The sequence below is a fragment of the Rhincodon typus genome, chromosome 8 (assembly GCF_021869965.1).
Source record: "Rhincodon typus isolate 14 chromosome 8, sRhiTyp1.1, whole genome shotgun sequence".
Taxonomy (NCBI): Eukaryota; Metazoa; Chordata; class Chondrichthyes; order Orectolobiformes; family Rhincodontidae; genus Rhincodon; species Rhincodon typus.
Window position 1 is genome coordinate 5,730,180 of NC_063339.1, and position 13,656 is coordinate 5,743,835.

A 13,656-nucleotide genomic window follows, 5' to 3' on the forward strand; every position below is an offset into this window, starting at 1 on the left:
TTTCTGAAGGAGGGTCTAGGCCCAAAACGTCAGCTTTCCTGCTCCTATGATGCTGCTTGGCCTGCTGTGTTCATCCAGCTCTACACCTTGTTATCTCAGATTCTCCAGCATCTGCAGTTCCTACTATCTCTGTCCTCATTTCAGTTGATTTTCATTCACTGTGTTATGTAACACCACCCCTCTGGTTAAATGTGGTTTTAATCCCTTGTTCAGTCATGTCTTCATCTAATCAGCAATTTATTTCTTCTCAGAGAAGATCAAGTGAACAGATTAATACAATAATCCTTCATTGAAAGAAACACTGCACTTGTATGAAATCTTTACAAACCTCACTATGTTTATTTAATAACTTTCTCAACCTTAGGATATCCCAAATCACTGAAAAGCTTTTTCAGGGGGTAGTCACTGTTGTGATATTCGAAGTATAGCTTCAGATTTGCACACAGCAAGACAATTTTTTTACCTTAATGAAAGGTTGCTGGTCAAGGAACTCGGAGATAACCCACTCATTCTTTGAAATGTGCCATGAGGTTTTTTTAAAATCTGTCTCTGACAGGACATTAGTTTCCTATCTCATCTGAAAGAACACTTTATGTTCCTTTAATACTGCTCTCAGAAGTCAGCTACCAACTGACCCAACTAATCAGCAGCGAGGTTGCTTTTTAAAAGCGTATAGTTTGGAAAAGATGGGACCTAGTGGTTGGAGGGTGAACAAACAAACTGATCTAATTAGCCCAAAATAGAACATAGAACTGTACAGCACAGGAATGGGCCCTTCGGCCCACAACGTGTGCCAAACGTGATGCCAAATTAAACTAATCCCTTCTGCCTGCCCTTGGTCTATATCCCTCCATTCCTTGTATATTTATGTGCTTATCTAAAAGTCCCTTAAACACCCCTATTGTATCTGCCTCCGCCACCACCCCTGGCAGCGTGTTCCAGATTCCTACCATTCTCTGTGTGCGTTTAAAAAAAACTTGCCCCTGACATTTCCTTTGAACTTGCTTCCTCTCACCCTAAATGCATGCCCCCTGGTTTGAGACATTTCAATTCTGGGAAAATAATTCTGACCATCAACCCTATCTATGCATCTCAGAATTTTATAGACTTTCATCAAATATCCCCTCAGCCTCCACCACTCCAGGAAGACAATCCAAGATTTTCCAGCCTCTCCTTATAGCTCATATGCTCTAATCCAGGCAGGATCCTGGTAAACCTCTTCTGCACCCTCTCCAAAGCCTCCACATCCTTCCTGTAATGTGGAGACCAGAACTGAACACACCGTTTTAAGTGCGGCCTCACCAAAGTCTTATAAAGCTGCAACATGACATCCTGACTCTTGTACTCAATTCCCCGACCACTAACGGCAAGCATGCCATATGCCTTCTTTACCACCCTATCTACTTGTGTGGCCACTTTCAGGGAGCTATGGACCTGAACACCAAGATCCCTCTGTACATCAGTGCTGTCAGGGTCCTTTCCTGTTGGAGTTGTAGTTTTATAGCACAAAGAAGCCTTTCATCCCATTGTGTCCGCACCAGTCATCAAGCACCCATCTACACTAGTCCCATTTTCCAGCACTTTTTCCATTGTTTTGTAAGCTCTGATGTTTCAAGTTCTCATTTAAATAGTTCTTGAATATTGTGATGGTTCCCACCTTTACCATTCGTTCAGGCTGAGAGTTCCAGATACCCCCCACATTCGTCGGGGGGGAGGGGAAGCATTTTCCTTAAATCCTCTTTAAACCTCCTGTTCCTTATCTTAAATCTATGGTTAATGTCCCTATATCTTTGAGGAAACATTTTTTCCTGTCAACTCCTCAGAATTTTGAGGCCCTGAAACTGGTTTCATCTCGGTCTTCTCTGCTCTAATAACATAAGAGCTAGGAGCAAGAGTAGGCCATTCAGCCCCTCCAGCCTGCTCCACCATTCAACACAATCATGGCTGATCTCCCCTCAGCCTCAGCTGTACTTTTCTGCCCGCCCTCCATAACCCTTCAACCCATTACTAATCAAAAATCTATCTCCTCCTATAATTTACCCATTGTCCCAGCATCCATTGCACTCTGGGATAAGGATTTCCACAGATTCATCACCCTTTTGAGAGAAGTAATTTCTCCTCATCTGTTTTAAATCTGCCACCCCTTTTCTTAAAATTATCACCTCTCGTTCTAAATTGCCCCACTTGAGGAAACATCATTTCTGCATCTACTTTGTCAATCCTTTTTTGCATCTTGTATACCTCAGATAGATTTCCTCTCATTTTCCTAAACTTCAGAGAGTATAGGCCTAAACTGCTCAATTTTTCTTTGTGAGGCATACCCCTGTTCTAGTTGTCCGTCAATTTTTTTCCAAAGTCTGCCCCCCCACTGATGTTAGACTCACTGGCCTATAGTTTACTTGCTTATCTGTACCAGCCTCTTGAATAAAAACACCACATTAAACACCATCTCTCCTGTGTCCCGAGAGGATCTGCATGTTAATGTCAGGGTCCCTGTGATATCCTCCTTTGTCTCCCACCGCAACGTGGGAATTTATCCAATTTTAAATCTGTTAAAGTACCTTCTTGCTGTCCGTTCTAGTTTGTCCAAACCCTCTGGAGAGGACTTATGGCACAGTAGTAGTACTCGGAAAGAGTAGTGGAGTCGGCCTCATTAGGGGCATTTAAGCAGCTATTAGATAGGCATATGGATGATAGTATAAGGTAGGGTTGGAGGTTAGACCCCAGTACAGGGCCTGTACTGTGCTGTACTGTTCTATATTCTATATTCCTATCCTTGGACCAGAGGGCCATGGTTCAATCCCAGCTGAACTGGAGTCCTCCTGCTTGTGACTAAGCTCTGAGCAGAGCTGCTGCATCAGGACTTACGTTTTTATTCACTTACAGGGACGTGGGCATCACTGGCTAGGCCAGCATTTATTGCCCTCGAGAAGGTGGTGGTGAGCTGCCTTCTGGAACCTGCTGCAGGCCATGGATTCTGGTGTCAGTAATATAAAGGATGTGGCCCACCCAATAGGGCTGGGTTTCAGTGACTCAGTGTTGGCTCAGGAGAGGACATTGCATTTAGACTGTGGAACAGTCCCTGCGGATTGTAGGATGGCCAATGTCACTCTAATAATCAATAAGGAAGGTAGAGAGAAAACAGGGAATTATAGACCAGTGAGCCTAACATAAGAACATAAGAACTAGGAGCAGGAGTAGGCCATCTGGCCCTTCGAGCCTGCTCCGCCATTCAATAAGATCATGGCTGATCCTTTTGTGGACTCAGATCCACTTACCCGCGTTCTCACCGTATCCCTTAATTCCTTTATTGTTCAAAAAAAATCTACCTTTTTTTTAAAAACATTTACTGAAGTAGCGTCAATTACTTCATTGGGCAAGGAGTTCCATAGATTTACAACCCTCTGGGTGAAGAAATTCCTTCTCAGTTCAGTCCTAAATCTGCTCCCTCTAATCTTGAGGCTATGCCCTCTTGTCCTAGCTTCACCTGCCAGTGGAAACATCCTCTCTACTTCTATCTTATCTATTCCCTTCATAATTTTATATGTTTCTATAAGATCCCCCCTCAATCTTCTGAATTCGGTAGTGGGATAATTCTCTAATCCGTTATCAAGGACTTCATAACAGAGCATTTGAAAAGCAGTGGCAGGATCAGACAGAGTCAGCATGGATTTATGAAGGAGAAATCAGGCTTGACAAAGCTGTTGGAATTCTACGAAGGTGTAACTAGTAGAATTGACAAGGGGGAGCCAGTCGATGTGGTATATTTGGACCTTCAGAAAATTTTTTTAAAAATTCATTCACAAGATGAGGGCATCACTGCCAAGGCAGCATTTATTACCCCGAGGGCAGTTCAGAGTCAACCACATTGCTGTGGTCTGGAGTCACATGTAGGCCAGACCAGGTAAGGATGGCAGATTCCTCCCCTAAAGGGCATTAGTGAACCAGTTGGGTTTTTCCGCCAATTGACAACGGATACATGGTCATCATTAGATTCTTAATTCCAGAGATTTATTGAATTCAAATTCCACCAACTGCCGTGGTGGGATTTGAACCTGGGTCCCCAGAACATTAGCTGGGTCTCTGGATTAACAGTCCAGTGATATTTCCACTAGGCCCTTGCCTTCCTGTGTTTGACAAAGTCCCGCGTAAGAGATTAATGTGCAAGATGAAAGCACATGGGATAGGGGTAAGTGTATTGAGATGGATAGAAAACTGGTTGGCAGAGAGGAAATAACCTGTAGCAATTAATGTTGTTTCAGAGATAGTAGGAACTGCAGATGCTGGAGAATCTGAGATACCAAGGTGTAGAGCTGGATTAATGGGTCCTTTTCAAATTGACAGGCAGTGACTAGTGGGGTGCCACAGGGAACAGTGTTGGGATCCCGGCTGTTCACAATATATGTTAATAATTTGGATGCGGGAACAAAATGTAACATCTCCAAGTATGCAGATGATACTAAGTTGGGTGGGAGGGTGAACTGTGACAAGGATGCCGAGATCCTTCAGCATGATCTGGACAGATTGGGTAAGTGGGCAAATCAATGGCAGTTGCATTATAATTTGGATAAATGTGAGATTATTCACTTTGGAAGCAAAAACAAGAAGGCAGATTACTACCTGAATGGCTGTAAATTGGGAGAGGGGAGTGTGCAGCGGGACCTGGGTGTCCTTGTGCACCAGTTGCTGAAGTATGTAGGTGCAGCAGGCGGTAAAGAAAGCAAATGGTATGTTGCAAGAAGTTTCAAGTACAGGAGCAGGGATGTTTTGTTGCAGTTATACAGGGCCTTGGTGAGACCACACCTGGAATATTGTGTGCAGTTTTGTTCTCCTTTTCTGAGGAAGGATGCACTTGCTCTCAAGGGAGTGCAGCAAAGGTTTACCAGGCTGATTCCGGGGATGGGGGGGGTCTGACGTATGAGGAGCGATTGACTAGGTTAGGATTGTTTTTGCTGGAGTTGAGACGAATGAGGGGGGATCTCATAGAGCCTTATAAAATTCTAACAGGGCTGGACAGGGTAGATATAGGGAGGATGTTTCTGATGGTGGGTGTGTCCAGAACCAGGGGTCACAGTTTGAGAATTTGGGATAGACCATTTAGGGCGGAGATGAGGAAACATTTCTTCAACCAGAGTGGTGAGCCTGTGGAATTCATTACCACAGGAAGTAGTTGATGCCAAAACATTGAATGTATTCAAGGGGCAAATGGGATCAAAGGTTATGGGAGAAAGCAGGATTGGGCTATTGAGTTGAACGATTGGCCATGATCGTGAAGAATAGTGGAGCAGGCTCAAAGGGCCGAATGGACGGCGTATGGTGGATCTTGTAACCACTGCTGGTCACATTTCTGCAATGCTTTGAAGTTCCTTATGATACCTTTTGTAATCTTAGAGTTTATCAAAGCTCTTTACAGCTAATTAAGGTTTTAAAGTACTTTTACCAGTAGGTGAACAATTGGTGAATATACTAACCGCAGCTAATTTCAATATGTTTTCTTTGTAATTAGAAACAGGGTCATCACTGGTCTCCTCACACTCAATGAACCAACATCCTTTTCTCAATTTAGCTGTTTTGCCGTGGTCTCACTGTACATACAGGGCAGCATTGAAAAAGCAGCAGGTGAAATGTGAGATACCAGCCAGATGTGACCCCATGTTAATAAAACACAACAAAAAGGTCACCAGCTGGATCTAAACATTTTCAAAGGGTCAAAGTGACCCTGGATTGAAGCAGTGACTTGGAAGTTTTGGAGTGAAGCACTGTTCTGGGGGTGTGGGGGCTGGTTGTTGGGTTTTGTTATTTTTACTCTCTATGAAAATGGTGTAAACATGAAACAATCTGTCACAGATTCAGGAACTAGATCAGTGCGTGGGGTTGGTCCTGCCCCAGCCCTTTGATCTTGTCAATTACACCCTCATTAACTCAGTCAGCAAGATGTTGGAGTCTGCTGAACTCGCATCTGTGTGCTGCTTTTAACACAGTCAATTTTCCCAAAGTGCTTCACGGGGCATTATCAAACAAAATTTGACACTGAATCTAAGTTGATGTACAATTGCTATCTCCATGAAATGCTGCAAAGCATCACTTCTCCCTGCAACATATGGGAGGTTCTTTTCAAAATATCAATCTCTTATTGGGTCATGTTAATGATCAATTCTCATCCTGCTAATGTTCTTTCACTAGAACTTTGAGCAGCTTCTTGTCCCCACAAGTACAGTTGTAGCACTCAGTTGTTCTAACCGTACAGAGCTGTTGGATTATCTGTGGATGCTGGAAGTCTGAAAGCCTAAGGCTCAAACACCTCCTTCAGCTCCTTTACCCAGCCCCACACTGCCCTTGCCTTGTCATCACATGGGTGGCTCACATCACAGCTAACCATTTCCCCCCATTGATGCTCCCAATTAGCAGCTATTCTTTCTCCCCGGCTCACCATTACCCGTCCCTTTGTCCGACGGCTGTTTTTTCTCTCTTTCTTTCTTTCTTGCTTTCTTTAGTTCGTTCTTTCTTTTGTCCTTTTGTCCTTTTGTCCTTCGTGTTTTCTTGCTTTCTTCCGTTCTCTCTCACTACACCACCTTCACCCCAGAAGATTAGTTTTCAGATGGACTTGCATTTGACGTCCTCCTGTGTCTAGTGGTGGCATAGCATTCTATAAGCATTCCATTGCTTAAGTTCCCTGGAGCAGGTGTCCAGCATGAACCCAGGGGCTATAGTTTGAGGCACGTGACCAATCAGGAATTTCTCACTCTTACCATATGCCATAGCTGTACTGGCAAGGTCAATAATCAATCTGTTTTGGCCACAATTTGAACTCATCCTCCAGTTCTGGAGTGGGTCTTGAACCCAAACCTTTGGGATCAGAAGCATGATTGGTAACAAATGCAGACAATGCCTCCCTTCAGATCGATTTACCCTAACGCTAAACTAACAATGTACAAGCTAAGTAAAATGCTAACGGATCATTGTGGCTTGTCTAGTGCTGTTTGGGCTCTGCAAACTGGGAGGTATGATCTAATTATAGGTTTCATCAAACCACTTCTATCACACACCAAAAAACCTGGCTACAAGAGACATATTTGGGTCACATGATGCTCATGTCTCCAAGCTCCCCCACCCCCCGCCTGTAATTCTAAATTGAATTATCATGGGGAGTGGCGAGGGAGCAGCTCCTGTAGGTTAGAGCTGGATCAGTTCCATATCAACCCCATCACCCCATCCCAACAGTACGATGATTATTTATTTTAAAGTGAACGTGAAATGAAGCGAGTAAGTTTGCTGTGATGTTAAATGTAAATACTTCCTCTTGCTCTTGTGCTGCCTTTAGAGGCATTGAGCATTCAGCAGCTTCTGACACAGACTTTGCAATGAGCCAAGAGTGGAGTTTCCCAAAGTGTTGAACCTTTTACTGAATAAGGAGTCTTTTTGTTGATGTTGGAGAGCTGGGCGCCACTGAGGCTGTTCACACTCTCACAGACACACAATCTCTCCCTCTCCCCCGTTCTCTCACGCTCACTCATTCAGTCTCCCTCATGCATGCATGCACACACATGCTGTCTCTCCCCCTCTCTCTCTCTCACACGCACATACACACACTCTCTCTCCTTCTCATACACACACATTCTCTCTCACACATTCATGCACATGCATACAAACACACTCTTTGGCTGCACACGGACACACACTCCCTCTTCCCTCTCTCTCTCTCTCACTCTCGCATTCACACACACACTCTGGCAAACTCATGCATGTGCACGTGCACTCTCTTGCTCACACTTATGCACGTGCAAACTAAGACATGCACGCTCTGTCTCGTGCATGCATTCTTACTTACATTCTCTCTCACATACACCATTCACTCACTCTCATACTGTTACATTCTCATGCAAAAAGTGCATGGTCTGTGCAGACAGTGTTAACATTTAGGCTGCAGTTCTAAAGAAGGGTCACTGTACCGGAGATATTAACTCCGCTTTGTCTCCATAGATGCTGTTAGATCTTCTGAGTTTTTCCAGCAATTTCTGTTTTTGTACCAGGATGAGACTCACTACTTTTAAACAAACACAAACTCTCAATTTAGATAAATTCAGGCAGTTGTGGGTTGGTGACAGACTGACCGAAAAGGCGATGGATGCTTTCATGCATTCTTGCCTTGAAATAACTAGTTGGAATGATTGAGGTTTACATGTTGCGGAATGGAATTTTCCAACTGGATGAGAAATCGGCTTATCTTAAAGACAGATTTCCAGTATTCTGACAAAGTACTACATCATTGCTTGGGGCTTTATTTTTATAACTCTTTGCAACACAAATCAGCTCTAGTGGACTCATTGCACCATTTTCCTTCAGTTTGCTTAAGAGATTGAACACACCCCAGCGTGCATGCTTCCTTGAGACTTCATGTACAACCAGTGTATCGTTAATATCTAAAGGTTACTTTTTCTGGCTCTAGCTCCCTTGCCGCTACTGAGTTCCTGCTACTTCAGGTTATGGGCAACCTCCATTCACTGTGATCCACGAGGCTTAAGGCCCCAGGTGTCATCAAGCTCATTAATTCTTACTATTGAGTATTGTGGTGGTGATAAATATGGGTGTTTTGCCAATTCCCAATCTAATTCCTTCTCGCAGATTGCTGTATTTAAAGTTGCTCTGCAGAAAATGCATGGAGCAGTCCTGTAGTCTGATTGATAAATGGATCGCAAACTAAAGAGCAAAGCATTAACTAGCCACAAAACCTTTTTCATGAAAACCCCTTTATACAGAATGCAGCATTTCGTCAATCTGCCTTCTACTTCTGCTATAGTCGACTATGTAAACGTTACATTATATTAAATAATACTTCTGTGTACAGTTCAAGGTCTAATGTGAGGCTTTTAGATGGAACCATTTCGTAGTAGCTCTGGTAGGTGTGTGATCTTACACCACTGACCATTCAATATGTCGTAGATATATTAATAACCCCTAGAAGTCACAGTCCCGAAGGAATATTCAAATTAAAATTTGGTTTTGGGCTTCTTTCTGTCATTATTATTGGCAATCACTCACTAATGAGTCTGATTGACCACCGGGAGATTGCGCGGCACTGGTCCTTGTGTGGCTGATGATCCCAATCCCAGAGCCACGTCTTCCAACCACACATTTGGCAAGTAATCCCGGGGGTGGAGTTGGTCCCTTGCCTTGAAATCACTGGTATTCCTTTTCCATATTTCCTCATGCTAACAGGTGTTTTGGACAAATTGTGTTCCCTCTCACAGGAGCTTCGTCCAAGTTCGTGGACATTAATACCTGTTCAATCATCTCAAACCAAGTTAAAAAGCAACAGCCCATTGTGTAAGGACTGTGTAACCAAAGCCAAATCACAATGAAGCTTACATAATTTTAATGAAGATTTGCTTTTGGGCAGTCACTCTTTGTTTGTTTAATTGTGTACCTACTACACTATGCCTTTCACCTACGTACCTGAGCAATATAATTAACATTCCATTAACCCTATTTATAACAATATGCAGAAGCCCAAACTGTCTTCTCTTTTGCCACTTAGCTGTGAAGTGATAGTGAGTTCAGAATTGTTCACATTTCACTGTCACCTCACTGCAGTGCAACCATACCCCCACAGTGTGTGAGATCTCTCATACTGCAGTTTCTCTTTTACTTTGTCTTCTTGTACTGAGAGCCTGTAGCTGTGGGTGAGTGTTGCTGTAGCTGGGGTTTGGAGGTGTGCCTGGGGATTGCTTTAACATAACCCCACTTAGTGGCATTTTGTGACTTCTTTTTCCTGCCCCCCCCTCCCCACCATCTCGTTTCACTTCCATCTCCTCCCCCCATAACCAGCTTCACTCTGCCCCCAGTCAGGGAGATGTTGGTATTGTAGTATTTCAGCAATGCGAGTTAATGCTGTGGAGACACTGGTTCTTTTCCCACTAGGGCAACTGATGGAATTTAATTTGATTCATAACTTTTTTTTAAATTCCAGATTTATCTCAGCACTGGCCACCATGACAACGATCGTTGATCCTTGTAAATACCACCTGGTTCATTAATGTCCTTTAGGGAAGGAAACTGCCATCCTTACCTGGTCTGGCCTACATGTGACTCCAGACCCACAGCAATGTGGTTGACTCTGAACTGCCCTCTGGGATAGCTGAGTGGAAAACCACTCACTTCAAGATTACTTAAAGATAAGCAACAAATGCTTGCCCAGCCAGCGAAACCCATGGATGAATTTTTGTAAAAATTTCCTGCTGAAGGTGCAGTCTCAGTTGGGTTGTAGGTTGACACAGAAAGTGCCATCCCTTCCTGCCTTTGAGGGAGAGTCTCAACATGTCTCAATAATCGTTTGTGAATGAAGGTGGCTGTATCCAAACTCCACGCCAATGCAATCTCTTCCTGCTACGTCTCCGAGCCGGGGCAGCTAGATTTTGATCGGAATTAGGAGCTCCGGCCTCCCAGCACAGACCCAGGACCTTCCTGGTTTCTGTCACATTAAACAACACTTGGGCAGTGCGTCCACCAATGGAATCAGCTTTTCAAAAATTCATTCTGGTGCTTTAGGTACTTGCTAGCAAGGCCTGCTTTTATTGGCCAGCTCTTTGTTAACTCAGGACAGCTGTGTGAATAAGGTCAATGGTATGGGACTGGAGTCACCTATAGGCCAGGCCAGGCCAGGTCAGGTTAAGGACAGTCCTCCAAGGTGTCCTTCTGGAAAGGACAATCTGACAGCTTTATGGTCATTTCTACTGTTGGTGGATTTGGTTTCTAGTACTTTTTATCTTCCCCTCTCCGTCCCTTCTCAAAGTTGCACTAAGATTTGAATTAGTGTTCTTTGGATTTTTCTCTCTCTTTTTCTCTCGCTCTCTGGGGAGTGTTGCGTAACAAAGAGACCTCGGAGTACAGGTTCATAATTCCTTGAAAGTGGAGTCACAGGTAGACAGGGCAGTGAAGAAGGCGTCTGGTACACTTGCCTTTATTGGTCAGGGCATTGAGTATAGGAGTTGGGAGGTCATGTTGCGGCTGTACAGGACATTGGTGATGCTACTTTTGGAATACTGCACTCAATTCTCGCCTTCCTGCTATAGAAAAGATGCTGTTAAACTTGAAAGGGTTCAGAAAAGATTTACAAGGATGTTGCCAGGGCTGGAGGGTTTGAACAACATGGAGAGGCTGAATCGGCTGGGGCTATTTTCCCTGGAGTGTCAGAGTCTGATGGGGGACCTTGTAGAGGTTTATAAAATCATGAGGGGCATGGATAGGGTAAATAGTGAAGGCCTTTTTCCCAGGGATATAGGGGGTCCAAAACTATAGGGCATAGGTTTAAGGTGAGAGGGGAAAGATTTAAAAGGGACCTAAAGGACAATATTTTCATACAGGATAATGTGTGTATGGAATGAGCTGCCAGAGGAAGTGACAGAGGCTGGTACAATTACATTTAATAGGCATCTGGATGGGTACATGAGTAGGAAGGCTTTAGAGGGATATGGGCCAAATGACAAGTTGGACTGAAGGGTCTTTCTGTGCTGTACAACTGTGTTGTGACTCTCCTGACTCTTTCTCTCTGTCTGTCTTTTCCTTTCTCTCTCTCTCTCTCGCCCGTGCTCTCTCTCTCTCTCCCTCTCTCTCTGACTCTTGAAGAGAGGATAATGCCAGCCCGGGACTCTATGGCAAACACTTAGTTTTGTAATGTGGAGATGCTGTTACACTGCAGTTACCACACAATCATTTAATTGCTCACAGGATAACTTGACTGCTACAACAATAATATTCCCATTTGATTTTGCTCTGATCACTTTGCTGAAATAAGAAATGTAAGTGCACATTTACAAGTTGCAAGCTTGAGGTGTTTCCTGTATAAATTTAGCTTGCTTACTATTTGGGCCACTCACTCACTCATTGTAAGTTCCTCGCTGCCTGGTTGGATCAGACCCAGTAGTCTTTATGCAGCTCAGTAAGCTTCCGTTATTTTGTTCTCTGGGTAAAATAAGCAGCTGTGGTAGCCAGTGTGTGGGAGATGTTAAAAATGTTTCATCTTAAAGTGGCAATCGACTTTGTCTGCAAACTCGAAGTTCCTTATCCATCCTGTAACCATCTTTTGGAGTTTAACCTCGGGACCTTACTTTCATAGGAACATAAGGAAGCCATTCAGCCCTTCTAACCTGTTCTGCCATCTGTACCTTAACTCTATCCACCTGCATTGGCTCCATTTCCCTTAAAACTAAGGGCTAACAAAACTCTGTTGGAGGATTATTAGTTGAGCTTTTCATGGGAGTAAGTTCCACCCTTTAATCACCCTTTGTGTAAACTTCTGTCTGAATGGTCTCACTTGGATTTTAAGTTGTCCTTGACCTAAGTTCTCCCATTTGTTGAAAAAGTTTCCCCTGATTTGTCCTTCCACTGCCCTGAACGTAGCTGGAAGTCACCACCTATATGTACAGTTCAGACCCAGTGGTGGAGCAGGCCAAGAAGAATAATCTGCAGTAAAATTAAAGCGAGACCATTCTTGATGGCAAAATATGGAACTCCCTTCGGCCAAAAAGCTGGTGAGGCTGGGGAAATAATGGAAAATTTCAAAACTAAATCGGGAAATTTTTATGAAGGAGAAATATTGAGGGATATGGAACCAAGACAGTCAAAATTTAAGACCCTTTTGTATTCATTCCTGGAAAGGAATTTATTGCCCCATCCCTAGTTGCCCCTTGAGCAGGTGGTGGTGAGCTGCAATCTATGGGGTAGACCCACAATGGGCTTAGGGAGGGAATTCCAGGATTTTAACCCAGCAACACTGAAGGAATGGTGATATGTTTCCAAGTCAGGATGGTGAGTGGTTTGGAGGGGAACTTTTAGCTGGTGGTCTGGTGCTGCCATTGTCTTTTTAGATGGAAGTGGCCTTGGGTTTGGAAGGTGCTGCCTAAGGATTTTTGATTGCAGAAACATTGTCTAGTTGAATATGGAGTAGGTGGGTGAGATGGGTGGATTGGCAGCATCTATTTCAGTCCTTCATCTGTCATCCAGGTTTCCTAAACTGAATGATGAATCACTTTGAAACAACGCTGTTTGTGTAATGCATTTATATAGTGCCATTCACAGTCTTGAATTGTCTCGACACTTTATAAACAATGGAACACTTCTGATGTTAATGTAGGAAGTTAGGCAGCCAGTTTACGCACAGCAAGATCCCAAATGCAACAACGAGACAATAACAAAGTAATTTCTTTTCTTAGTGAGTGAGTGCATCCCTAGACGTCCTTTTCTGGTCCTGCTGGAATCACTGAGTGTGAAGAAGTGGAATTTGAAAGATGTGCATGTTTTCCCCCATCTTCAGGCAAAGCTTCACTAACACGTGTCATGCCTAAGGGTTATGAGTGGGTTTTTAGCCGGACCATGGCGATGAAGACATGGCCACCAACCGTGCAGCGATTAAAATCCAGGCTGCTCAAGAAGCTTGGATTAGAGCAGCACAGATAGCTCAGAATGTTGCCAGAGATAGTAGGAACTGCAGATGCTGGAGAATCTGAGATAACAAGGTGTAGAGCTGGATGAACACAGCAGGCCAAGCAGCATCAGAGGACCAGGAAGGCTGACGTTTCGGGCCTAGACCCTTCTTCAGACTCTTTCTGAAGATGGGTCTAGGCCCGAAATGTCAGCCTTCCTGCTCCTCTGATGCTGCTT